Source organism: Paroedura picta, chromosome 2 (assembly GCF_049243985.1).
Source record: "Paroedura picta isolate Pp20150507F chromosome 2, Ppicta_v3.0, whole genome shotgun sequence".
Lineage (NCBI taxonomy): Eukaryota > Metazoa > Chordata > Lepidosauria > Squamata > Gekkonidae > Paroedura > Paroedura picta.
In genome coordinates, this window is record NC_135370.1 from 180,735,422 (window position 1) to 180,759,824 (window position 24,403).

At 50.3% G+C, this 24,403-nt stretch overlaps 1 protein-coding gene across 2 annotated transcripts in view; it reads right to left on the reverse strand.

Annotated features, from left to right (window-relative positions):
* FBXO34 (F-box protein 34) overlaps positions 1 to 24,403 on the reverse strand; it is an 82,841-nt gene that overhangs the window by 37,253 nt on the left and 21,185 nt on the right. The window contains exon 2 of one of the 2 annotated variants that reach the window (XM_077324018.1): positions 2,345 to 2,638. The exons of the other annotated variant lie outside the window; for it this stretch is intronic. The gene's annotated coding sequence lies outside the window, so the exon portion shown is untranslated. The remainder of the gene's footprint in view (positions 1 to 2,344; positions 2,639 to 24,403) is intronic. 2 annotated transcript variants of the gene reach the window in all.

A 24,403-nucleotide genomic window follows, 5' to 3' on the forward strand; every position in this document is an offset into this window, starting at 1 on the left:
CCACCTTCACGGTTTCGGGCACATCACCCCACAGAGCTGCACCGGCTCCTGAGAAATCCGAGGACGGGGGACGAGGTCGTCCCCCCCAAGCTTGCAGGGGACGGGAGAGATGCCAAAAAGCTGTTCTGGCCGCAGATCGGGCGGCAAATCAGAAACAAAGGGTTTAACCAGCCGTTGCGACGGTGCTCCGAATCCGCACGCCTTCTGCTTTCCGGACCGGAGAATAAGGTAGAAAACAAGGAGCGTTTCCACGCACGGGGATGTCAGGCCGTAGTGCTCGAAAAGATCGCACTTTAAAATGTTTAACCCTCACCCAAGGGTTAACGCTTCTTTCCGAGGATGAAAGCCCCTGGTGCCGTGAAGAACTCAATTAACTCCTCTCCGGAGCGCGCGTCGGGCACACAGCTGGCAAATTTTTCCTAGCAGCGTTTGAGGTTTTCCGCACAAAGCACATCAGACTCGGCACGCCTGCGCTGAGCTCGAGATCCTTTTGAGATCTGACATCTCCCCGTGGCGGGAGAGCTCCTTTCGTGGCTGCCTGCGAAGGGGAAGGAGGGCCGGCCCCAAGAGCAGCAGCACGTGGCGGACAAGGTGATATTGTTGTGGCCGCGTCACCCGCCCTCCCTCGAGTCACAGATGCAAGGAGGATGCCAACGGAGGGAAGCCAAAGCGCCGCGTTTCACGCAAGTCTGAGCTGGCGCTGGAATTTATGCCTCCGGTCTGCTCGACAGGTTTTTCCGATCCGCACCCGGCCTCCGAACGTATTGTCTTCCTGACAGCCGCCGCTTGTCTTTGGCACGCAAACGGCGGCGGAGATCGGCGCGGTCGTGGTTTTAAATCGCGTGGCCGGCCGTGAAGAAGAAGAAGAAGAAGCAGAAGAAGAAGCAGAAGAAGAAGAAGCAGAAGAAGAAGAAGAAGAAGCAGAAGAAGAAGAAGAAGCAGAAGAAGAAGCAGAAGAAGAAGACGAAGCAGAAGAAGAAGCAGAAGAAGCAGAAGAAGAAGCAGAAGAAGAAGAGTTTGTTCTTATATGATATGCCACTTTTCCCTACCCGAAGGAGGCTCAAAGCGGCTTACAGTCGCCTTCCCTTTCCTCTCCCCACAACAGACACCCTGTGAGGTGGGTGAGGCTGAGAGCGCCCTGATATCACTGTCCGGTCAGAACAGTTTTATCAGTGCCGTGGTGAGCCCAAGGTCACCCAGCTGGCTGCATGTGGAGGAGCACAGAATTGAACCTTACAGGCCAGATTAGAAGTCCGCACTCCTAACCACTACACCAAACTGGCTCTTTGCTGGCAGGGTACGGGTTTCCAGGGAGAAATAAATAAGTCCCGCAAAATGCGGGAGAGTAGGATTGGGGCTGGTGTGACGGAATGACGGAAACATGGAAGGGTACCAGAATGAGGAAGCCATTACTCGCTGTTTGCTTGCACGTGAAGCCAAGGTAGAAATGGTCGGCAAGAATCTTAAAGCCAATTATTGTGGCCCCTGCAGGACATGGAAAGTTGGGCCCCCTTGCTCTGCAGTAAAATGTCACCCACAATGACTTTCACGATTAATAAACCTGAACAGAAAGGTGTACATAGAGACAATCCAGTCCAACCCGCAGCTCAATATAGAATCAGCCTAGTATCCTTGGTAAGTATCTGTCCAGCCGCTGCTTGAAGATGGCCAGTGAAGAGCTCACCACCTCCCTAGACAGCTGTGTGTTAGGAAGAATTTTCTTACCTATTGTTGGTCCTTTAACTGGTGCTGCTGGGGATTGAACCTGGGACCTTCAGCCTGGTTCCTTCCCATCACCTATTACTTGGTCCTTGTTAACTGGAGATGCCAGGGATTGAACCTGGGACCTTCTGCATGCCAAGCAGAGGCTCTGCCACTGAGCCATGATCCCTCCCTAATAAGTATGAACACAGTAAGCTGCTTACACCAAGTCAAATCACTGGTCTATCCAGGTCAGACTTTCCCATCCACTCCTTCTTAACTGGAGATGCCGGGGATTGAACCGGGGATCTTCTGCATGCCAAGCAGATGCTCTTTCACTGAGCCACGCCCCCTCCCTAATATATACGAAGACAGGAAGCTGCTTATACTAAGCAAGATCATTGGTCTATCAAGGTCAGTCTTTCCCATCACCTCCTGCCAACTGCAGATGCCGGGGATTGAACCGGGGACCTTCCGCATGCCAAGCATGTGTTCTAGCCACTGAGTCGCAGCCCCTCCCCAAAGCACACGAAGCCAAGGTGACCTAGACCTAGACTAGCCCTCCAACCAGCACGCGGCCAATCGGCTTCATCTCTGGAAGCAAAGTGTCGCCCCCGATTCTCCTTCAAAAAAGGACACATACCTGACTTGCAGCAAAGGGACTCTGCTCTTCTCCTCTGCCCCCCTTCAAATGGGACGTGCCCCCTTATATGGGGCGGGGTGGGGGTCTGAGCCTCGGCCGCCTGCTCGGATTCAAGCGCCAGCTGCCCGGAGGGACACTATCGCTTCTGATACGGCCAGAGCGGCTGCTTCTCTTCAGAGGACACCTGGCTCACTTCTCTTTGACGGCGCCGTAGCCATGGAAAAGGCGGCCGAATCCGAGAGAACTGAAGGTCACAGGAAGAGTCGGGCGAGATAGTGCAGCGGCCAGGAAGGGCTGGAACAACAAGAGGACAACTGCCCAAGCTGCTCTGGGACCTGCAGAAGGTTGCAATCAGGTTGGGGATGGGGGCCCTGTCCCTTTAAGCAGAGCATCGATGTCCAGAAACCAGCTGATGTCCAGAAACTAGCATAGAGCTGAAAGACTTTAACACAGGGGTGGTCAAACGGTGGCCCTCCAGACGTCCGTGGACTACAATTCCCATGAGCCCCTGCCAGCGAACGCTTTAACAGGTCCTTTCCATCTCTCCCTGCCTGGTCATTACAACTGAAGAACTGGGGATGGGGGTCTACCCTGCTTTCTACTACCTGAAGGAGCCTCAGAGCAGCTTACAAACGCCTCCGCTCCCTCTCCTGTGACAGGCACCCTGTGAAGCGGTCAGGGAGCTCCGAGAGAACTGGGACTGGCTCAAGGTCACCTAACTGACTGCGTGTGAAATAGGAGCGGGGAAATGGAATACGCCTCTCCAGATTAGAGTCCACCAATCTACATGACACCAAGCTGGCTCCCGAGGTCCAGGAGAGGACCTGATTTCTCTACAGCAGACACAGCTAATTCACCCCGTCTAGACACTAGACCAGGGGTAGTCAAACTGCGGCCCTCCAGATGTCCATGGACTACAATTCCCAGGAGCCCCTGCCAGCGAATGCATTCGCTGGCAAGGGGCTCCTGGGAATTGTAGTCCATGGACATCTGGAGGGCCGCAGTTTGGCTACCCCTGCACTAGACTCTAGGAGACCCTGGAAGACTCCTGTTATGCTCCAAGGGACCTCTTATTTTGAGCCATTACTGCCCTTCCTGAGCCATAAGTGAGCCATGAAGAGCCATCTCCTTTTTGTCAGCCCATCCTGTATAGGTGCAGTTTCCAGCCCGTACAAACCCCCAACAAAGTATAAAAATCCCTTTTCTAGCAAGCCAAACTGTCACTCTGGACTCTCAAATCCATCCAGACAGCCCGTCATGTCCCTGGTTGGTTGTGCCGTCCTGTCTGTCTCCTGCCTCATCAAGATTTAGAAGAAGAAGAGTTGGTTCTTCTATGCTGCTTTTCTCTACTCCAAGGTCCCTTCCAACTCTATTATACTATGATTCTATGAAAAGGGTCTCAAAGCGGTTTACATTTACCTTCTCTTCCTCTCCCCACAACAGACACCCTGTGAGGGAGGTGAGGCTGAGAGAGCCCTGAGATTACTGAAGAAGAAGAAGAGTTGGTTCTCATATGCCGCTTTTCTCTACCCGAAGGAGTCTCAAAGTGGCTTACAGTCGCCTTGCCTTTCCTCTCCCCACAACAGACCCCTGTGAGGGAGGGGAGGCTGAGAGAGCCCTGAGATTACTGAAGAAGAAGAAGGGTTGGTTCTTATATGCCACTTTTCTCTACCTGAAGGAGGCTCAAAGTGGCTTCCAATCGCCTTCCCTGATGAGAGAGCCCTGATATTTCTGCTTGGTCAGAACAGGTCTATCAGTGCTGTGACTAGCCCAAGGTTACCCAGCTGCCTGCATGTGGGGGAGCGCGGAATCAAACCCGGTTTGCCAGATTCGAAGTCTGCACTCCTAACCACTACACCAAGCAGGCTCTAAGTAAATATTCTTCCATTGATCCTTGCCAGCAGGGGCTCATGGTAATTGTAATCCATGAACACCTGAAGAGCCACAGTTTGCCCCCCCCCCCCGCTTTAAAGGGGGGGGACGCTATGGCATTGTCCTGGGAGGAGGCCGTCCGCAGAGTTCTTCCACCTACCCCACATCTAGCGCTTGTTGTATTCCTGAATGCAACAGGCTTTGTCCCTAGTAGTCAAAGAATATTTAATTCTATAGGCCTGCGCTTGGCAAACATGCAGAGCAAGGTTTGGGACCGAGCCCCGTCCCAAATTTGTGTGTTTTATCTGCTAGAATCTTCTTTATGGGGCAGGTCAATGATTACTAATTATTACTAAAAACTTGGACCTGCCTTTCTGCCTTCCTAAAGGGCACCCAGGCGGCGAGCAGCTTGAATCGTACGTGATAAAAACTGCATATTGAAGCCCCCCCCTCCGAAAACCATTAAAATCAAACCCCGTTCCCAAATGCACGTCAGTAAAAAAAAAACCAGAGGGAAAATGCACGCAAAACAACAAGAAAACAGCAATAAAACAAAACGTCGGTAAGCACAAAAGAGCTAAATGCACACGAAACATTAAAACTAGGAATTAAGACATTCGTAACGAAGGAGGGATCGTTTTGGAGATTGCCAAAGGAAACAAACAGCTGCTGGAAGATGGCCATAGATGAATTGGGGGGGGGGAGAGAGTTCCAGAGGGTTGTGACCCTGTCCGCCACCGAAATAGCACACCCTAGGAGCGGCCTGGCCCTTTGACCTTGCAAGGAATAGCCTGCCTAGAGAGTCCCGTGGTCGGCCAAGAATTGGGACACAGTCTAGATGGGTTTTGGCAAAGGCTTTGGCAGGCCAGGACTATCTCAACAAGTCGCTGCGTTGGTGGGGAGGGGAAGGGGGGGGGAGAAAGTTCTTTTGTTGTTTGACTGAAGCGACGGAGCTTGGCTCCCAACCAGGCCCAAACAAATACCCGCCCCGCAAGCAGTGACCTGCATTCCCAGCCGGAATAAAGAGAGGCATTTCGGGCGCTCGGATTACTGTGCAAACAAGTGATTAAACGGTCCAGCCGGGCACGAGAAATATTTTCCCTTCGTGTGGGCTGCAAAGCACAATACTCCCCGACCGTCTCCGAAAATGGGGCCCCGGTGGGTCAAGGGAAAAGCCCTGCAGGGCTTCAGTGTCTCTAAGGAAGAAACGGGTTATGGGCCCCTCTCCCCGAGTGTTTCTTTTAGGGTTCGGGCAATTGACACGCTGCAGCCCCAGAGTCCTCCAGAAAAGGAGGAAGTGAAGCCTCAGAGGAGAGGGAAAAAAACTCCGGCAAGTTAATGATCTACCCACTTGTAATCCAAGCTTCCTTGCTGGCTTCCAACCCTGGTTTCGCAGACGCTATTTACACACCCTCCGACACAAGGGACGGAAAGGCCAGCCAATAAAACGAGAAAGTTAATGCTTGTGTGAAATCTGCAAAGCATTTCCCTGTGTTTCCACCGCCCACGCCGCGCGCACGGCCCCGATCGCAGAGATACGGCGAACCGGAGAGCAGGGCAGAGCCGTGCTTTCTCCGAGGAAGTGGATGATGAAACGGCCGGAAGATCTGAGGCCGTATGGGCGGGAGATTTATCCTAACCCTCAGGTGGAACAACAAACAACAAACCGAGCCAGGTTAATCGCAAGTCATTACACCGAGGGTGGGGCGCGGTGGGACGATAAGGAGCCTGAGCTTTGAAGATTGCTGAGACGTGCGGAATGCCGTGAAATGCGGCGCTGGAACCGGACCCGGGTGATGGAAATCCCCGGGACGTTTCTTGCGCTGACGGGAGCAAAGTCACCTGCTTGCGGTCACCGATCCAGGAGCTCCTGCTGGGGGAGGATGCTGGCAAAATGCTGAGGAGGGGGGTTGCTGAAGTCAGCAAACAGGGCTGCTTGGAATTTAGAAAGTTCAAATCGAGCTCCATGTTAAGAGGTGGTTGAATTCTGCATGGCAGGACCAGGAAGCAACATTAAAGAAAGGCTTCGGCTACTGTGCCCTATTGTTTGGCTGCTGGGAGATGGACCCCTGGTCTGACCCAGCAGGGCTCTCCTGATGTCCTTAGGAAGGCCTCGGCCTCTCTGCCCTGTTGCTGGCCCTCCAGAGGAACTAGCTGGCCCCTGTGTGAGACAGGAGGCTGGACTGGAGGGACCCCTGGTCTGACCCAGCAGGGCTCTCCTGATGTCCTTAGGAAGGCCTCGGCCTCTCTGCCCTGTTGCTGGCCCTCCAGAGGAACTGGCTGGCCCCTGTGTGAGACAGGAGGCTGGACTGGAGGGACCCCTGGTCTGACCCAGCAGGGCTCTCCTGATGTCCTTAGGAAGGCCTCGGCCTCTCTGCCCTGTTGCTGGCCCTCCAGAGGAACTGGCTGGCCCCTGTGTGAGACTGGAGGCTGGACTGGAGGGACCCCTGGTCTGACCCAGCAGGGCTCTCCTGATGTCCTTAGGAAGGCCTCGGCCTCTCTGCCCTGTTGCTGGCCCTCCAGAGGAACTGGCTGGCCCCTGTGTGAGACAGGAGGCTGGCCTGGATGGACCCCTGGTCTGACCCAGCAGGGCTCTCCTGATGTCCTTAGGAAGGCCTCGGCCTCTCTGCCCTGTTGCTGGCCCTCCAGAGGAACTGGCTGGCCCCTGTGTGAGACTGGAGGCTGGACTGGAGGGACCCCTGGTCTGACCCAGCAGGGCTCTCCTGATGTCCTTAGGAAGGCCTCGGCCTCTCTGCCCTGTTGCTGGCCCTCCAGAGGAACTGGCTGGCCCCTGTGTGAGACAGGAGGCTGGCCTGGATGGACCCCTGGTCTGACCCAGCAGGGCTCTCCTGATGTCCTTAGGAAGGCCTCGGCCTCTCTGCCCTGTTGCTGGCCCTCCAGAGGAACTGGCTGGCCCCTGTGTGAGACTGGAGGCTGGACTGGAGGGACCCCTGGTCTGACCCAGCAGGGCTCTCCTGATGTCCTTAGGAAGGCCTCGGCCTCTCTGCCCTGTTGCTGGCCCTCCAGAGGAACTGGCTGGCCCCTGTGTGAGACAGGAGGCTGGCCTGGATGGACCCCTGGTCTGACCCAGCAGGGCTCTCCTGATGTCCTTAGGAAGGCCTCGGCCTCTCTGCCCTGTTGCTGGCCCTCCAGAGGAACTGGCTGGCCCCTGAGTGAGACAGGAGGCTGGACTGGATGGACCCTGGTCTGACCCAGCAGGGCTCTCCTGATGTCCTTAGGAAGGCCTCGGCCTCTCTGCCCTGTTGCTGGCCCTCCAGAGGAACTGGCTGGCCCCTGTGTGAGGCAGGAGGCTGGACTGGATGGACCCCTGGACTGACCCAGCAGGGCTCCAGAGGAACTGGCTGGCCCCTGTGTGAGACAGGAGGCTGGACTGGATGGACCCTCCCTGGTCTGACCCAGCAGGGCTCTCTTGATGTCCTTAGGAAGGCCTCGGCCTCTCTGCCCTGTTGCTGGTCCTCCAGAGGAACTGGCTGGCCCCTGAGTGAGACAGGAGGCTGGACTGGATGGACCCCTGGTCTGACCCAGCAGGGCTCTCCTGATGCTCTTAGGAAGGCCTCGGCCTCTCTGCCTTGTTGTTGGCCTCCCAGAGTAACTGGCCGGGTACTGTGTAAGGCAGGATATGGGGCTAGAAGGACCACTGGTCTGATCCAGCAGGGCTTTTCTTCTGTTCTTAATATTTTTTGCATTAATTGTTCTGGGGACGGGGAATCATTCCTGGTTAGCACAACAGGTTACTACTCTGGACGCAATTTCACTAATGGAGAACATCTGGAAAAACATACCATTGCGGGAAGGATTTTCTCTCTATCAAGCCACAAAATTCACCCTTTCCTTTTTTCCAAAACCACCCAAAGATTCATGTCCCGTCTCCCGCTCTGAGGACACAGATCCGAAGCGCTGGCCAAGCACGGCACTCCCTCGACGTTTAACCGGAAGCCACCGGACCTCCGATCCAAGCCTTTGAGTTTAACGACCCCACTCACACCCACTCATGGCCCCCAAAGCCAGCTAACTCATATGCAGCCAATCCTCTTTCTTTCTTTTGCACTATGCACTTATTTTCCCACATCTGCCAAGGCTGTCTATTCCACAGCATAGTCTGGAGGCGACTGATCATTCCAGCTCTGGGCAGGTGTGTGCAAGCTCCCAATGGCTGGAGGGAAATACACAGGGCTGCTTCAGAGATGCTTGCAGGTGCTTCAGAGGGCAGGTGACCTTCCCAGCTCAATCACACTTTTAACAAGAATCATAGAATCATAGAATCCTAGAGTTGGAAGTGGTCATAGAGGCCATCTAGTCCAACCCCCTGCTCAATGCAGGATCAGCCCTAAGCATCCTAAAGCATCCAAGAAAAGTGTGTATCCAGCCTTTGCTTGAAGACTTCCAGTGAGGGGGCGCTTACCACCTCCTTAGGCAGCCTATTCCACTGCTGAATTACTCTGACTGTGAAAATTTTTTTCCTGATATCTAGCCCATATCGTTGTACTTGTAGTTTATACCCATTACTGCATGTCTTCTCGTCTGCAGCCAGCAGAAACAGCATCCTGCCCTCCTCCAAGTGACAACCTTTCAAATACTTAAAGAGGGCTATCATGTCCCCTCTCAACCTCCTTTTCTCCAGGCTGAACATTCCCCTCAACCTATCTTCATAGGGCTTGGTCCCAAGAAGCAATTAAATAAGGAGAAATGCAGAGTTCTACATCTAGGCCACAAAAATGAGAAGCATGCCTACTGGATGGGAGAGAGATCTCTTTCTAGCAGCGTGTGTGTATGGGAACGAGATCTTGGGGTACTTGTGGACTCTAAGCTGAATATGAGCAGACAGGGTGATGCGGTGGGAAAGAAGGTAGATGCAGCCTTGGGCTGTATAAACAGAGGCATCACGTCTAAATCGCAATCACGTTTAAATCTCGCTGTATATTGCACTGGTCAGACCACACCTGGAGTCCGGTGGGCAGTTCTGGAGGCCTCATTTTAAAAAGGATGCGGACAAAATTCAGACAATGCAGGGGAGAGCAATGAGGGTGATCCGGGGCCTGGAGACCAAGTCCTAGGAACTAAGGCTGAAGGACGTGGGGATGTTAAGCCGGGAGAAGAGGCTGAGAGAGGACATGATGGTGCTCTTTAAGTATCTGAAAGGTTGGAGGAGGGCAGGGAAAGGTTCCTGTGGGCAGCAGAGGAGAGGACCTGCAGGAATAGCTTTAAACTGCGTGTAGAATGGTACCGGCTAGTTATCAAGGGGAAATTTGACAGCCCAAGTAGTTCAGCAGCGGGATGGGCTGTGGTGATGTCCCCCTCACTGTTGGTCTTTAAACACCAGCTGGGCAGATCCTTCTCCTGGATGCTTGAGGCTTTCCAACTTTCACACCCGTGCATACTAACTGGGAATACTATCAACCTGAATTCATCTTGGTCACCGGCGACACAATTCTACATTTAGGAATCTTTTCACCAGATGCAGCTGGCTGGGTGACCTTTTGCTAGTCTCAGTTCTCTCAGAACTCCCTCACCTTAGGGTATCTATTGAGGGAAGAGGAAGGGTGGCCAATTGTAGGCCACTCTGAGACTCCTACAAGTAGTAAAAGCAGGGTACGAAAAAACAGCTTTCTCTTGTCCAGCTTCTTCACGGCTGCCCTTGAGAGAGCCAGTTTGGCGTAGTGGTTAGGAGTGCGGACTTCTAATCTGGCATGCCGGGTTCGATTCTGCGCTTCCCCACATGCAACCAGCTGGGTGACCTTGGGCTCGCCACGGCACCGATAAAACTGTCCTGACCGAGCAGGAATCTCAGGGCTGTCTCGGCCTCATCCACCTCACAGGGTGTCTGTTGTGGGGAGAGGAATGGGAAGGCGACTGTAAGCCGCTTTGAGCCTCCTTCGGGTAGGGAAAAGCGGCATATAAGAACCAACTCTTCTCCTTCTTCTTCGGTAATATCAGGGCTCTCTCAGCCTCATCCACCTCACAGGGTGTCTGTTGTGGGGAGAGGAATGGGAAGGCGACTGTAAGCCGCTTTGAGCCTCCTTCGGGTAGGGAAAAGCGGCATATAAGAACCAACTCTTCTCCTTCTTCTTCGGTAATATCAGGGCTCTCTCAGCCTCACCCACCTCACAGGGTGTCTGTTGTGGGGAGAGGAATGGGAAGGCGACTGTAAGCCGCTTTGAGCCTCCTTCGGGTAGGGAAAAGCGGCATATAAGAACCAACTCTTCTCCTTCTTCTTCGGTAATATCAGGGCTCTCTCAGCCTCACCCACCTCACAGGGTGTCTGTTGTGGGGAGAGGAATGGGAAGGCGACTGTAAGCCGCTTTGAGCCTCCTTCGGGTAGGGAAAAGCGGCATATAAGAACCAACTCTTCTCCTTCTTCTTCGGTAATATCAGGGCTCTCTCAGCCTCACCCACCTCACAGGGTGTCCGTTGTGGGGAGACCTGCAGGAGGAGGAGGAGACCTCCTCCCCCCCCCCCCCTGCTGTTGTACAGGCCTCATCTCAATGGAAAAATGGCAAAATATCGATCAACTGATTGGCTGGCTCCCGCCTCTTATTTCTGCACCCACTTCTCCACCACGATCAAAAGATTGAAAAAGGCTGGCCTAGGAGGAAGAGCAGGAAAATCAGTAAGATCTGGGAATCTTTAGACTTTGCAATTATCAAACACAAGCACAGGGGACCTCTTTTTGTATGCCTAAGGAAAATGTTCCCTCTGCCCCTGGAATTCCAGAGCACCTAAGGGATTGGCTTGAAACCTGCATCCGTAAGATTTGATCCACGCTGATAAAACTGGGACGAGAGGACTGTTTCAGGAAGCAGCCAAGGAGACTGTACTGCAACAGTCAAATGCACAAAGATGGAAATGGGCCTTCCGCATCTGTTCCACGGCAGACACGTTTAACGAGATTAAAGGATGAAGGAAGAGGATCTGAAGAGCTGCTGAGATTTAAGCGCAAGCCACACCTTGATCAGGAACTCTGTGAATGACCCTTGCGTTTCATACTGCTAAGCGACTTACTATGGGAGGTAAACAAAGGGCTTCCTTTGCAAATAGGCAGAGGTACCTTGGACTTTAGAAGCCTCTCTCTCTCTCTGTCTCTCTCTTTCTCTGTCTCTCTCTTTCTCTCTCTCTCTCTCTCTTTCTCTGCCTCTCTCTTTCTCTCTCTCTCTCTTTCTCTGTCTCTCTTTCTCTCTCTGTCTCTCTCTTTCTCTGTCTCTCTCTCTTTCTCTGTCTCTCTCTGTCTCTCTCTGTCTCTCTCTTTCTCTCTCTTTCTCTCTCTCTCTTTCTCTGTCTCTCTCTTTCTCTGTCTCTCTCTGTCTCTCTCTCTTTCTCTGTCTCTCTCTGTCTCTCTCTTTCTCTGTCTCTCTTTCTTCCTCCCTGTGTGAATGTTCTTAAAAGACACCATTTGGTTAAGGGCGAATGAAGAAGGAACCTGGGCTGTAAAGAAACCCACAGACGGACAGACACATTGTCCCGATTGCAGACACGGAGCAGGCGGAAAGAGGAAGTAAAAATATGCATCCAAAGTCCAGGTTCCCCTTAAACTGCACCCACAGCTTCAAGTCCAAAGGGAAATCCAGAAACGGAGTTCTTGAGCACAGGCCGGAACCCAGGGAATGAATCAGGAATACAGGCTGCAAGGGAACAGACAAGTTGCTCCCTCCAACCTCTCCCTCGTTTGCTGTTTTTATAAAACAGGATGACCCCCTGCCAGCCACCTCTGCACTGCTCCTGCAAACACTCTACCTCATAGAACCATAGAGTTGGAAGGGACCTCCTTGGTCATCTAGTCCAACCCCCATGCCACTGTAGCACCAGAAGGGTTGGTGACATAAACCATGGAGAGAGGTGACTTCTCTAGTTTCCCCTTCTTCCCTGTTTCTGACCCTGCCATACGGATGTGACCCGACAAGTAGAATCATAGAATCATAGAGTTGGAAGGGGCCATACAGGCCATCTAGAATCATAGAGTTGGAAGGGGCCATACAGGCCATCTAGAATCATAGAGTTGGAAGGGGCCATACAGGCCATCTAGTCCAACCCCCTGCTCAACGCAGGATCAGCCCAAAGCATCTTAAAGCATCCAAGAAAAGTGTGTATCCAACCTTTGTAGGCCACCTGCTCATCATGTATTGATTTGAGCCCTGGTTTCTTGAGAACTCGCTTTTCAGTCCCAGGGAGTCAAGAAGAACCAGAGATTTCTCAAGCCGCTGGTGGGCCACCAGACGCTAAATTAAAAGCATTAGGTCACAAGCAACACAGGCCTGGTGAATGAAACAGAGGTCATTTGGGGGGATACGCTGAACTTCCGTAATCTAGCCTAACATAGTCAATGTCTATACAGGGGTAGTCAAACTGCGGCCCTCCAGATGTCCATGGATTACAATTCCCATGAGCCCCTGCCAGCGTTTGCTGGCAGGGGCTCATGGGAATTGTAGTCCATGGACATCTGGAGGGCCGCAGTTTGACTACCCCTGGACCTAATTACTTTGTCTTCGCCCTGAAGAGAGACAAGATGTTAAAGCTGCAAGATCTGGATGCCACTGAATCCGTTTCTGAAAGATGCAGAACAAATGTAATCTTCTTAACTCGAGCGGAAAGCGTCTTATAGCCTGGTCAAAACAAGAAATGGAATTGCTCGTCCTCTTGCATCCAACTTTACGAGGGATGGATTTTAATTATTCGGTCATGGCTTACGCCCTAGTCGCCTGGAAACGCAAACGTTTACTATAATGATTTTACCTTGTCTCTTCTTTGCTTTTTATTGGTTCCCCCCCTTTTTTCCCCTCATGCTTTTATCTTTCTCTATTAAAAAACAGTTAAAACTTTAAAAAGGCTGCCATGAGAGAGGCAAGGACTAAGGTTATGCATAACTCTAACAATAACTCTTCCAACATTTCAGGCAGGAATTCTGTTATACCTTTATTTATTTATATATATATATAATAAAATCAGAGTCCAGTAGCACCTTTAAGACCAACAAAGATTTATTCCAGGCGTGAGCTTTCGAGAGCAAGCACTCTTCCTCAGACTTATGAACTACCACCGTGACAGTAGGAATATAAAGCAAAAATTAATTCTGTTAAATTAGTAAACTGTGTCACACATCGAAATACAGCCATAGGATAATTCTTTGCCAGAACAGCCGATCAGTCCCCTCGAATTCAGTTGCAGTTCACAAAAACATAGGAGAAATCAAACTGTCTATGTCAGTGATCAATGGCTCCCACCCCACCATTTATTTATCTATAATTTAATTTATATCCTGCCTCTCTTGACTTAAGTCTTCTCGAAGTGGCTTGCAACAGTCAAAACATACCCCATAAAATTCCGTAAAGACACTGAACATACAGTTCCATGAATATTCCCCTATGATGAAATCGCTTAAGATTTACAGGAATGCTTGTTAATTTTGTTAAAATTTTAGCTCAGCCCCCCCCCCCCCCACTTTCTAAAAGCATGTGGCAGGCACCAGGAAAAGTGCTGGGGGGCTCCGTGTTGGGGACCTCTGCTCGACAAGGACACGCTCAGTTTTTGGAGATTTGGCCAATGACGCCATACCACAAAAACACAGAACAGAATCAGAAGGAAGTAAAATAACAAAAAACAGTAACCCCGTATGCAGGTGAACAACAGGTTTGTCACCTCCCAGGTATGCAGAGTAAAACTGGCGTAGATCAGGACTTCTAGCATTCCTTCTTGCTAGGGTTTTATTTTTTTGTCAGCGAATTCTTAAATGGGAGGGAGGAGAAAAGACTACAGCGGGACTTACGCTCTGCGATCCATCAGATTCCCTCTAAAAGTTCTTGACGTGTCACTCTTTTATTACATAACCGCAAAATGACTGATTGCATTTAACATTCAAAAACAGAGACCATGCTAAGACGAAGCAACATTCGGAGACGCTGACAGAATCGTAGCAAGTTTAGAATCACAGAATCATAGAGTTGGAAGGGGCCATGCAGGCCATCTAGTCCAACCCCCCTGCTCAACGCAGGATTAGCCCAAAGCATCCTAAAGCATCCAAGAAAAGTGTGTATCCAACCTTTGCTTGAAGACTGCCAGTGAGGGGGAGCTCACCACCTCCTTAGGCAGCCTATTCCACTGCTGAACTACTCTGACTGTGAAATTTTCCCCCCTGATATCTAGCCTATATCGTTGTACTTGAAGTTTAAACCCATTACTGCGTGTCCTCTCCTCTGCAGCCAACGGAAACAGCATCCTGCCCTCCTCCAAGTGACAACCTTTCAAATACTTAAAGAGGGCTATCATGTCCCCTCTCAACCTCCTTTTCTCCAGGCTGAACATTCCCAAGTCCCTCAACCTATCTTCATAGGGCTTGGTCCCTTGGCCCCAGATCATCCTCGTCGCTCTCCTCTGTACCCTTTCAATTTTATCTATGTCCTTCTACGTCCTTTACTATGGACATATCTAATCTACGTCCTTTACTATGCCTTGGGAGGGCCACGGAGCAGCAGTTCACTTCAGGAGTAAGCAAACTGCTGGTCTAAGCCAGGGGTGGACCAACTGTCGCTCTCCAGATGCCCATGGACTACAACTCCCATCAGCCCCTGCCAGCTGGATAGCCACAGCTTGGCCACCCCCGGTCTAAGCAAGAACAAAACACAACAAAAGTGTCATTTTGCTTGGAAGATGTCACGGTGCCGGCAAACAAAATGGCAGAAGAGTGAGTCAAGGGTTACCTCGGCCACATTGTTCCCGGCCCCAGGGAAGCGTGCCTAGCCGCAACCAGGGCCAGGGCCTTTTTGGTCCTGGCCCCAACCTGGTGGAATGAGATCCCAGGTGAGCTATGGGCCCTACTGGAGCTTATGGCATTCCGAAGGGCCTGTAAAATGGAGCTCTTCCGCCAGGTTTACGGTTGAGGCTGGGGTCGTCGAGGTAGATCCACGCCCCCTCTCCAGGTATGAGTATTGCATCTACCTCCTTTCCTCCCTCTAATAGCAGGGGTGGGGAGGGGTTTCCGCCATGTTAGGGATTATGCTTTAATTGGGGGGTTTTAATGGGGGTTTTATGACTTGTAAGCCGCCATGAGCATGCTGGCGAGTGGCGGGAAATAAATCTTAAAAAACAAAAACAATAGCAGCAGCAACAACAGCAACAACACATACTGAGAGCAAGTGGGGCTCTAGTGCATGGCACCCCAAGATGGCGCCCACTAAGCGTCCTTAGGTCGTTGACGGTGCTGGATGAGGCCTTTACCCAGCAAGACTTCTGACTGGGAGATTTGATTAGCTGTGCAGATTTTTCAAAACCACGCATTTGGTGCATTTCATTATTCTAATCTTGACATCCAGGCCATCTAGTCCACCCCCTGCTCAGTGCAGGATCAGCCTCCAGCATCCAGGAGAAGGATCTGTCCAGCCGCTGCTTGAAGACGGCCAGTGAGGGGGAGCTTCCCACCTCCTTAGGCAGCCCCTTCCACTGCTGAACTAGACTCCTAGAATCCTAGAGTGGGAAGGGGCCATGCAGGCCATCTAGTCCACCCCCTGCTCAGTGCAGGATCAGCCTCCAGCATCCAGGAGAAGGATCTGTCCAGCCGCTGCTTGAAGACGGCCAGTGAGGGGGAGCTCTCCACCTCCTTAGGCAGCCCCTTTCACTGCTGAACTAATGTAACTAGTATGATCTACCTGGTAACGTTTACAGCCATTCCTGCAGGTCCTCTCTTCTGCTTCCAAAAGGAACCGCAATCATAGAATCAAAGAGTTGGAAGGGACCTCCTGGGTCATCTAGTCCAACCCCCTGCACTATGCAAGACACTCCCTACCCTCTTGCTCATCAACCTTTCCTCTAACTGACAACCTTCCATTTAAAGGCAGCAATCATGGCCCCTCTCAACCACCCCTTCTGCAGGCTGAAAGCTTAGACCCAACCACAACAACAACAACAACAAAACAATAATAATATTCTCACGGCCTGCCCTTCTCTACAGGCTCAGGGTGGGGGAAAAACAAAATCAAGCATATAATAAACTTGTTATGACTCTCTCGAGAGTGCGTAAAATAAAACCCTCTGTGAGTCTTCAAGGTGCCCCTGAATGCAGTTTGTTCCAGTGCTTCAGACCAACATGGCTACCCACCTGAATCCACCGTCACAGAGGGGGAAATTCAAATCGTTTTCAAATCGTTTAACCTAGGGGTAGTCAAACTGCAGCTCTCCAGATGTCCATGGACTACAATTCCCATGAGCCCCTGCCAGCATTAGCTGGCAGGGGCTCATGGGAATTGTAGTCCATGGACATCTGGAGGGCCGCAGTTTGACTACCCCTGTATCAGCTAATTATTAAGGCATGCCACGTACTCCGTGGACCGTTTGAAACCAATCGCTGTGGATCTTTAGACTCAATTTTCCAGGCGGAAATCTATTCTCGCCCAGGGCCTTTCGATGCAGGTGGCAACCACCCGCAAAGGACGAAAGGATTCCAACGCACTTTAACAATTGACAACTCGCAAGAACACCCGGGACAAAACAACAAGCGAAGAACCAAAACTAGTTCTAGAACTGCGGAGGACGCTTTTAAGAAGGGGAGGGGGGGGGGAAACCCGACCGAACCAAACCCTGCAATTATGAAGATTTATTGCCAAGTCAAAAGGTTATGCAAATCCCCTAAGGTTGCTAAGTGTTAAAAAGAAGCACCGATCTGCGGTAGGTGAAGCATTAACGACAGTCGGGTGCCTCTAATTACGTTCGAGACGGGGAATCGATTGAACCCTTGAATGCTCAAGAAACAGTCAGCTTCCTGGGAAATGGATTTTGCAGAGCACGCTATACGCCAGCTGTCATCGGGAACTGAAGGCAGCCTCATAGCATGGATCCTAATTACCCGTGGCAAGCCAGATGGTCACGTAAACAGGAAGTTGTGTTCCTAAGCATGGCCAGAATTGCCTCTTGGTTTGTGCAAGGGTCACCCTCACCTCACGGCTTCAGAGTTCCCACTTACTATGGCATGTTCTCCCACATCTCCTGTAGGGCAGGGGTAGTCAACCTGTTGTCCTCCAGATTTTTCACAGTCAGAGTAGTTCAGCAGTGGAATAGGCTGCCTAAGGAGGTGGTGAGCTCCCCCTCACTGGCAGTCTTCAATCAAAGGTTGGATGCACACTTTTCTTGGATGCTTTAGGATGCTGAGGGCTGATCCTGCGTTGAGCAGGGGGTTGGACTAGATGGCCTGTATGGCCCCTTCCAACTCTATGATTCTGTGATTCTGATTCTGAGCAGAGGGTTGGACTAGATGGCCTGTGTGGCCCGTTCCAACTCTTTGATTCTATGATTCTATGTCCATGGACTACAATTCCCATGAGCCCCTGCCAGCGTTTGTGGTCCATGGACATCTGGAGGACCGCAGGTTGACTACCCCTGCTGTAGGGGAAAATTCAACCTTCCAGGACATTCAATAAAGGACCTCAAAGTACTTGTTTTATTGCAAAGGGACCTCAAGAAGAAAGGGAGATTGCAAAAATGCAAGTTATTACAGCACTCAATACAATGGCATATCCTGGACTCAACAAGGACGTAGGTTTTTTTTTTATTTCACTACCCATGCTCACCTCATTCAACTCTTGTATCCCCATTCCTCACAATCTGCTCTTCTTTTTAACTTATTTTATTTGGGACAAGGTGACTGTAAGGTGATGTTAGTAATATGTAATGTAATTTTTAATTTAATTCTCTGGTCTCAGCTTGTCACTTGCAGGGATGTTTTCACACTTGGGGGGAGACGGATGGGGCCAGCAACAAATGGTAAAGTGACAGCCATTAATCACTAACGTAGCCAGTTTTATTCCTCTAATGATTTTGTGAACTCAAACTACAACTGAACTCAAGGGGACTGATTGGCTGTTTTAGCAAAGAATTATCATATGGCATCATATGGCTGAATTCTGATGCTTGTAATTGACCATAATTAGCTTTTGCCTTATATTTCCACTGTTATGCTGGTAGTTCATTAGTCTGAGGAAGAGAGCCTGCACTCGAAAGCTCACCCCTTGAATACATCTTGGTTGGTCTTAAAGGTGCCTTATTGGACTCTCTTTTTGTTGTGCTACCTTGGACCAACTTGAATCAGTCTTCAAGCAAAGGTTGGATCCACACTTTTCTTGAATGCTTTAGGATGCTTTGGGCTGATCCTGCGTTGAGCAGGGGGTTGGACTAGATGGCCTGTATGGCCCCTTCCATGATTCTATGATTCTATGGCCTGTGTGGCCCCTTCCAACTCTATGATTCTATGATTCTATGGCCTGTATGGCCCCTTCCAACTCTATGATTCTATGATTCTAATCTCTCTCAAGAAACAGCACTCAAAGTACTGGTAGCCAATCTTTAATACGGGCCTAGACCAGCAAAGGTAAATGGGATACAATCAACTTAAAACCAAATTTTAAAACAGCCTAACATACATTATTCAATTGTTAGTGTGTTTATTATTGTATTTATATAATTGCTCCCAGGGGTACTAGCTCATGTCAGTTTACAAATAAAGATAAAATACCATACATATAAAATAGATAAAATATTCTAAGCAATAAAACCCCAGTCCCAATTAATCAATAAGTTTATTGTTAGTAGTAGTAATTAGATTTCTTACCCGCTGCTCTCAGAAACAACTCCTAGTGACTTACAATAGAATAAAACCCCAATACATAAAAACATGCAATCCCATAAAATATGAAATCCCATAATAATTATTATAATTATTATAATAATTATTAATTAGATTTCTTACCCGCCGCTCTCAGAAACATCTCGTGGCAGCTTACAGTAGAATAAAACCGCAATACACAGAAACATAAAATCCCATAAAAACCAAGTCACAGCTTGCTCCAGCGATGAGCAAAATATACTAAATACAACACACAGGAAGAATCTAAAGGTGAAGTCCCAGCAAATGACGAACTACTCTACAATATTACAACTCCCGGGATTATTTGGCACAAAGTGTCTGACTACGAATTTTCATAACTGCTGCACAGAACCAGGCAACGCAATCCAGGGGTGGCATATCTGTGGCTCTCCAGATGACCACGGACTACAATTCCCATAAGACCCTGCTGGCTGTAGTCCATAGAGATCTGGAGAGCCACCCCTGGCATATGTTCCAGCACAATTTGTATCTCTGAGCAACAAGGAAGTGTAAAATTGAATGCCCTGGAAATCTGCATACCAATGGAGAGATGCAACTGGTAGAAGAAGAAGAAGAAGGGTTGGTTCTTCTATGCTGCTTTTCTCTACCCTGGAGGAGGCTCAAAGCGGCTTACAGTCGCCTTCCCTTTCCTCTCCCCACAACAGACACCCTGTGAGGGAGGGGAGGCTGAGAGAGCCCTGATATTACTGAAGAAGAAGAAGAGTTGGTTCTTATATGCCGCTTTTCCCTACCCGAAGGAGGCTCAAAGCGCCTTCCCTTTCCTCTCCCCACAACAGGCACCCTGTTTTGTGGGTGAGGCTGAGAGAGCCCTGATATTCCTGCTCGGTCAGAACAGTTTTATCAGTGCCGTGGTGAGCTCAAGGTCGCCCAGCTGACTGCATGTGGGGCAGTGCAGAATTGAACCTGGCTCACCAGATTAGAAGTCCACACTCCTAACCACTACACCAAACTGGTATGTTTGTTATGTATGCCATGTCAAGGAGTAATGATGCCAGGCTGTTCAACAGACTCCCCTGGAATAAGAACATGAGAAAAGTCCAGTGGTCCATCTACTCCTGCAACCCCAAATCTTTCAAAATTTCCTAAGCCAAAGCTAGAAAATCTACTTTCACTTGACTCCCCCAGACCTGGGAGCATTATTCATTTGTTAGTGTGTTTATTCTTGTATTTATATAATGCCGCTCCCAGGGGCAATGGCTCATGTCAATTTACAAATAAAGATAAAATACCATACATATAAAATAGATAAAACATTCTAAGCAATAAAACCCCAATCCCAATTAATCAATAAGATTAGTAAGTAGTAGAAGTGATTAGATTTCTTACCCGCTGCTCTCAGAAACAACTCCTAGTGACTTACAATAGAATAAAACTCCAATACATGCAAACATGCAATCCCATAAAACATAAAATGCTATAATAATTATAATTATTATAATAATTATTAATTAGATTTCTTACCCGCCGCTCTCAGAAACAACTCGTGGCAGCTTACAGTAGAATAAAACCGCAATATACAGAAACATGAAATCCCATAAAACCAAGTCACCGGGGCTTATAAACCGATTACAAACCAGTCAGGCTAACATACCAGCAGCAGTCACAGAATGAATAATTGCTTACGGTATGCTCATGATGCCGTTAAACAAGCACTGTTCAGGAAGAAAAGGATTTGGAGGAGTGTTTGAAATTTTCACAACAGGGTGCTTGTGAGGCACCAACCAGCTAGCCTGGCCCTTTGTGGAATTCTTATTCAGTGAAAGTATTTTCTGGCTTCCATCAAAACCAAGTCTGTGCCCAAGAACCAGAAGTCAGGGGACATAAAAAGAGCCCCAGTGGATCAGACCAGTGGTTCATCTAGTCCAGCATCCTGGATAGCCGACAACAGGGCAGGGAGGCCGAGGCCTTCCTAAGGACATCAGAAGAGCCCTGCTGGGTCAGACCAGGGGTCCCTCCAGTCCAGCCTCCTGTCTCACACAGGGGCCAGCCAGTTCCTCTGGAGGGCCAGCAACAGGGCAGAGAGGCCGAGGCCTTCCTAAGGACATCAGGAGAGCCCTGCTGGGTCAGACCAGGGGTCCATCCAGTCCAGCCTCCTGTCTCACACGGGGGCCAGCCAGTTCCTCTGGAGGGCCAGCAACAGGGCAGAGAGGCCGAGGCCTTCCTAAGGACATCAGGAGAACCCTGCTGGGTCAGACCAGGGGTCCCTCCAGTCCAGCCTCCTGTCTCACACAGGGGCCAGCCAGTTCCTCTGGAGGGCCAGCAACAGGGCAGAGAGGCCGAGGCCTTCCTAAGGACATCAGGAGAGCCCTGCTGGGTCAGACCAGGGGTCCATCCAGTCCAGCCTCCTGTCTCACACGGGGGCCAGCCAGTTCCTCTGGAGGGCCAGCAACAGGGCAGAGAGGCCGAGGCCTTCCTAAGGAAATCAGGAGAACCCTGCTGGGTCAGACCAGGGGTCCCTCCAGTCCAGCCTCCTGTCTCACACAGGGGCCAGCCAGTTCCTCTGGAGGGCCAGCAACAGGGCAGAGAGGCCGAGGCCTTCCTAAGGACATCAGGAGAGCCCTGCTGGGTCAGACCAGGGGTCCATCCAGTCCAGCCTCCTGTCTCACACGGGGGCCAGCCAGTTCCTCTGGAGGGCCAACAACAGGGCAAAGAGGCAGAGGCCTTCCTAAGAACATCAGAAGACCCAGCCTGCAGGGCACTGAGAATGAGAGGGTGACTGCCTCTGCCCATGGAGGTTCCCTTCAGTCATCATGGATACTAACCACTGCTGTGCACCTCCTCCATGAACCTGTCCAATCCCCCATTAAAGCTGTCTATTCCTGTGGCCAGATTCCACATGTTCTTCCTTTTTCTAGTCCTGAACATACTTGATTCCTTCCTTTTTTCTTTCCTGAACCTACTGCCCATCAGGTCCATCCGATGCCGTTAAGTTCCAGCCTTTTGGGAGACGGAGACAAAGTTCCTTTTGTAACCTCTCGTAATCGTAGAAACTTCAATATGCCCCCCCACCCCACTTAGGTGTTTCTTTCCTAAATTGAGAAATCCCAGATGCTCCAGCCTTTCCTCAGAGGGAATACATTTCAACACTCCAGTGCTTTAACAGGCAAACCTGGCCTCCTTTCATCTTTTAATTTGTTCGCAGGATCTCCTGACACTCTTCAACACATAAATACATGGCAAAGTCCTAATCTCTGTTGGGTGGAGGCCCCTGTTCCATCAACAAACACCGTGACACGAGGATGATCCATGGGTGTGTCTCTGCACCACAAGGAGCCCGTAACAATCCCGGGGAGGAAAAAAAAACCCTTACTGGTTTTTGCTGCGCGAGCATGCCCTTAATCTCCTCCGAAAACACCGGCTGATCACCATCAACGGCACAGAAAGGCTAAGATTCCCAGCACTGTGAACTTTGACTTAAGGGGTAGACACAGTGTGGTTCTCCAGATGTCCATGGACTATAATTCCCATGAGCTCCTGCCAGCAATGTAGTCCACGGACATCAGGAGAGCCAGTTTGGCCACCCCTGACTTAAGACAATCATAGGATCATAGAGTTGGAAGGGACCTCCTGGGTCATAGAATCTTAGAGTTGGAAGGGACCTCCTGGGTCATAGAATCTTAGAGTTGGAAGGGACCTCCTGGGTCATAGAATCTTAGAGTTGGAAGGGACCTCCTGGGTCATAGAATCTTAGAGTTGGAAGGGACCTCCTGCGTCATAGAATCTTAGAGTTGGAAGGGACCTCCTGGGTCATAGAATCTTAGAGTTGGAAGGGACCTCCTGGTTCATAGAATCTTAGAGTTGGAAGTGACCTCCTGCGTCATAGAATCTTAGAGTTGGAAGGGACCTCCTGGGTCATAGAATCTTAGAGTTGGAAGGGACCTCCTGGGTCATAGAATCTTAGAGTTGGAAGGGACCTCCTGCGTCATAGAATCTTAGAGTTGGAAGGGACCTCCTGGGTCATAGAATCTTAGAGTTGGAAGGGACCTCCTGGTTCATAGAATCTTAGAGTTGGAAGGGACCTCCTGCGTCATAGAATCTTAGAGTTGGAAGGGACCTCCTGGGTCATAGAATCATAGAGTTGGAAGGGACCTCCTGCGTCATAGAATCTTAGAGTTGGAAGGGACCTCCTGGGTCATAGAATCTTAGAGTTGGAAGGGACCTCCTGGGTCATAGAATCTTAGAGTTGGAAGGGACCTCCTGGTTCATAGAATCTTAGAGTTGGAAGGGACCTCCTGCGTCATAGAATCTTAGAGTTGGAAGGGACCTCCTGGGTCATAGAATCTTAGAGTTGGAAGGGACCTCCTGCGTCATAGAATCATAGAGTTGGAAGGGACCTCCTGGGTCATAGAATCTTAGAGTTGGAAGGGACCTCCTGGGTCATAGAATCATAGAGTTGGAAGGGACATCATGGGTCATCTAGTCCAACCCCCATAGGTGCACGCTCTCCCGGCATTGAGTCTTGCGGGTGAGTTCCATGGATGGAACATCCTTCCCCCTGCTGCAGACCACGAGCCCCTCGGTCTTGTTGTTCCTGGGAGGAGGGGGTCCCGCATCCCTTGGGGGTCATTTTGGGCTGCAGTGGTCTAAAAATTTAAATATAAATTTAATTTAAAAAAAACACTGCTTAAGGGGGTGAGGAGACAGGGGGAGCACGACTGCAGCTAAACATTAAAAAAATCACCGTGGTGTGCCAAGAACGGCCAAGCCTCATTCCTCTCCGCCCGGCTGGATTAAAATCAGACAAAAGCTCAATGGAAAGGAAACATACAGGTATGAAACATGAGCACATCCCCAAATGTAGCGAGGTCTTTGCCTGGGGACAGGCTGTTTTGGCATGAGATGGTTTTGCCCCTGTGTAAACACAAGGCCCGCTTATATAATTCTGCCAGAGAAGCCCAGGACGAGGCCTGGCACAGCCTGAGAAACAAAACCACACAATTTCCAGCTGCAGAGAGAACAAGCACGGAGGTTGCCAACAGGGAGCCTTGAACTGAAGAAGAAAAAGGTGGGTCTTATACCCTGCTTTTCAGTACCCAAAGGTGGCTCAAATTGGCCTTCCCTTCCTCTCCCCATAGCAGATATCTTGTGAGGTAGGAGAAGAAGAAGAGGTTTTTATACTCGATAAATAGTCCCCAGAACCAAAGAAGTGTGACTGGCCTCCATCAGGGTCTGGGACCCCTGCCCTGTGGGAAGAGCTCCGGAGAACATCAGGGCCCAGACAGAGCTGATACCGTTCCGCAAGACGGCACTCTTCCGCCAGGCGTATGGTTGAGACCGGTGTTCCTGGGAGAACGAGAACTTCCCGTGAGCCTCCTCCTCCAACTCTCCTAGCTAAGGAGACCACCACTGATAATGACACTGTTTTAAAATAATTTAAACCACGATTACACTGCAAGCTTCTATTGAGTATTTAATGTATTAATGCACTTATAGCATGGTTTTATTATATATGTACTGCTGTAAGCCACCCAAGACAACTGGCACAGGATGGATGGATGGAGAGACAGAGAGAGAGAGACACAGAGAGA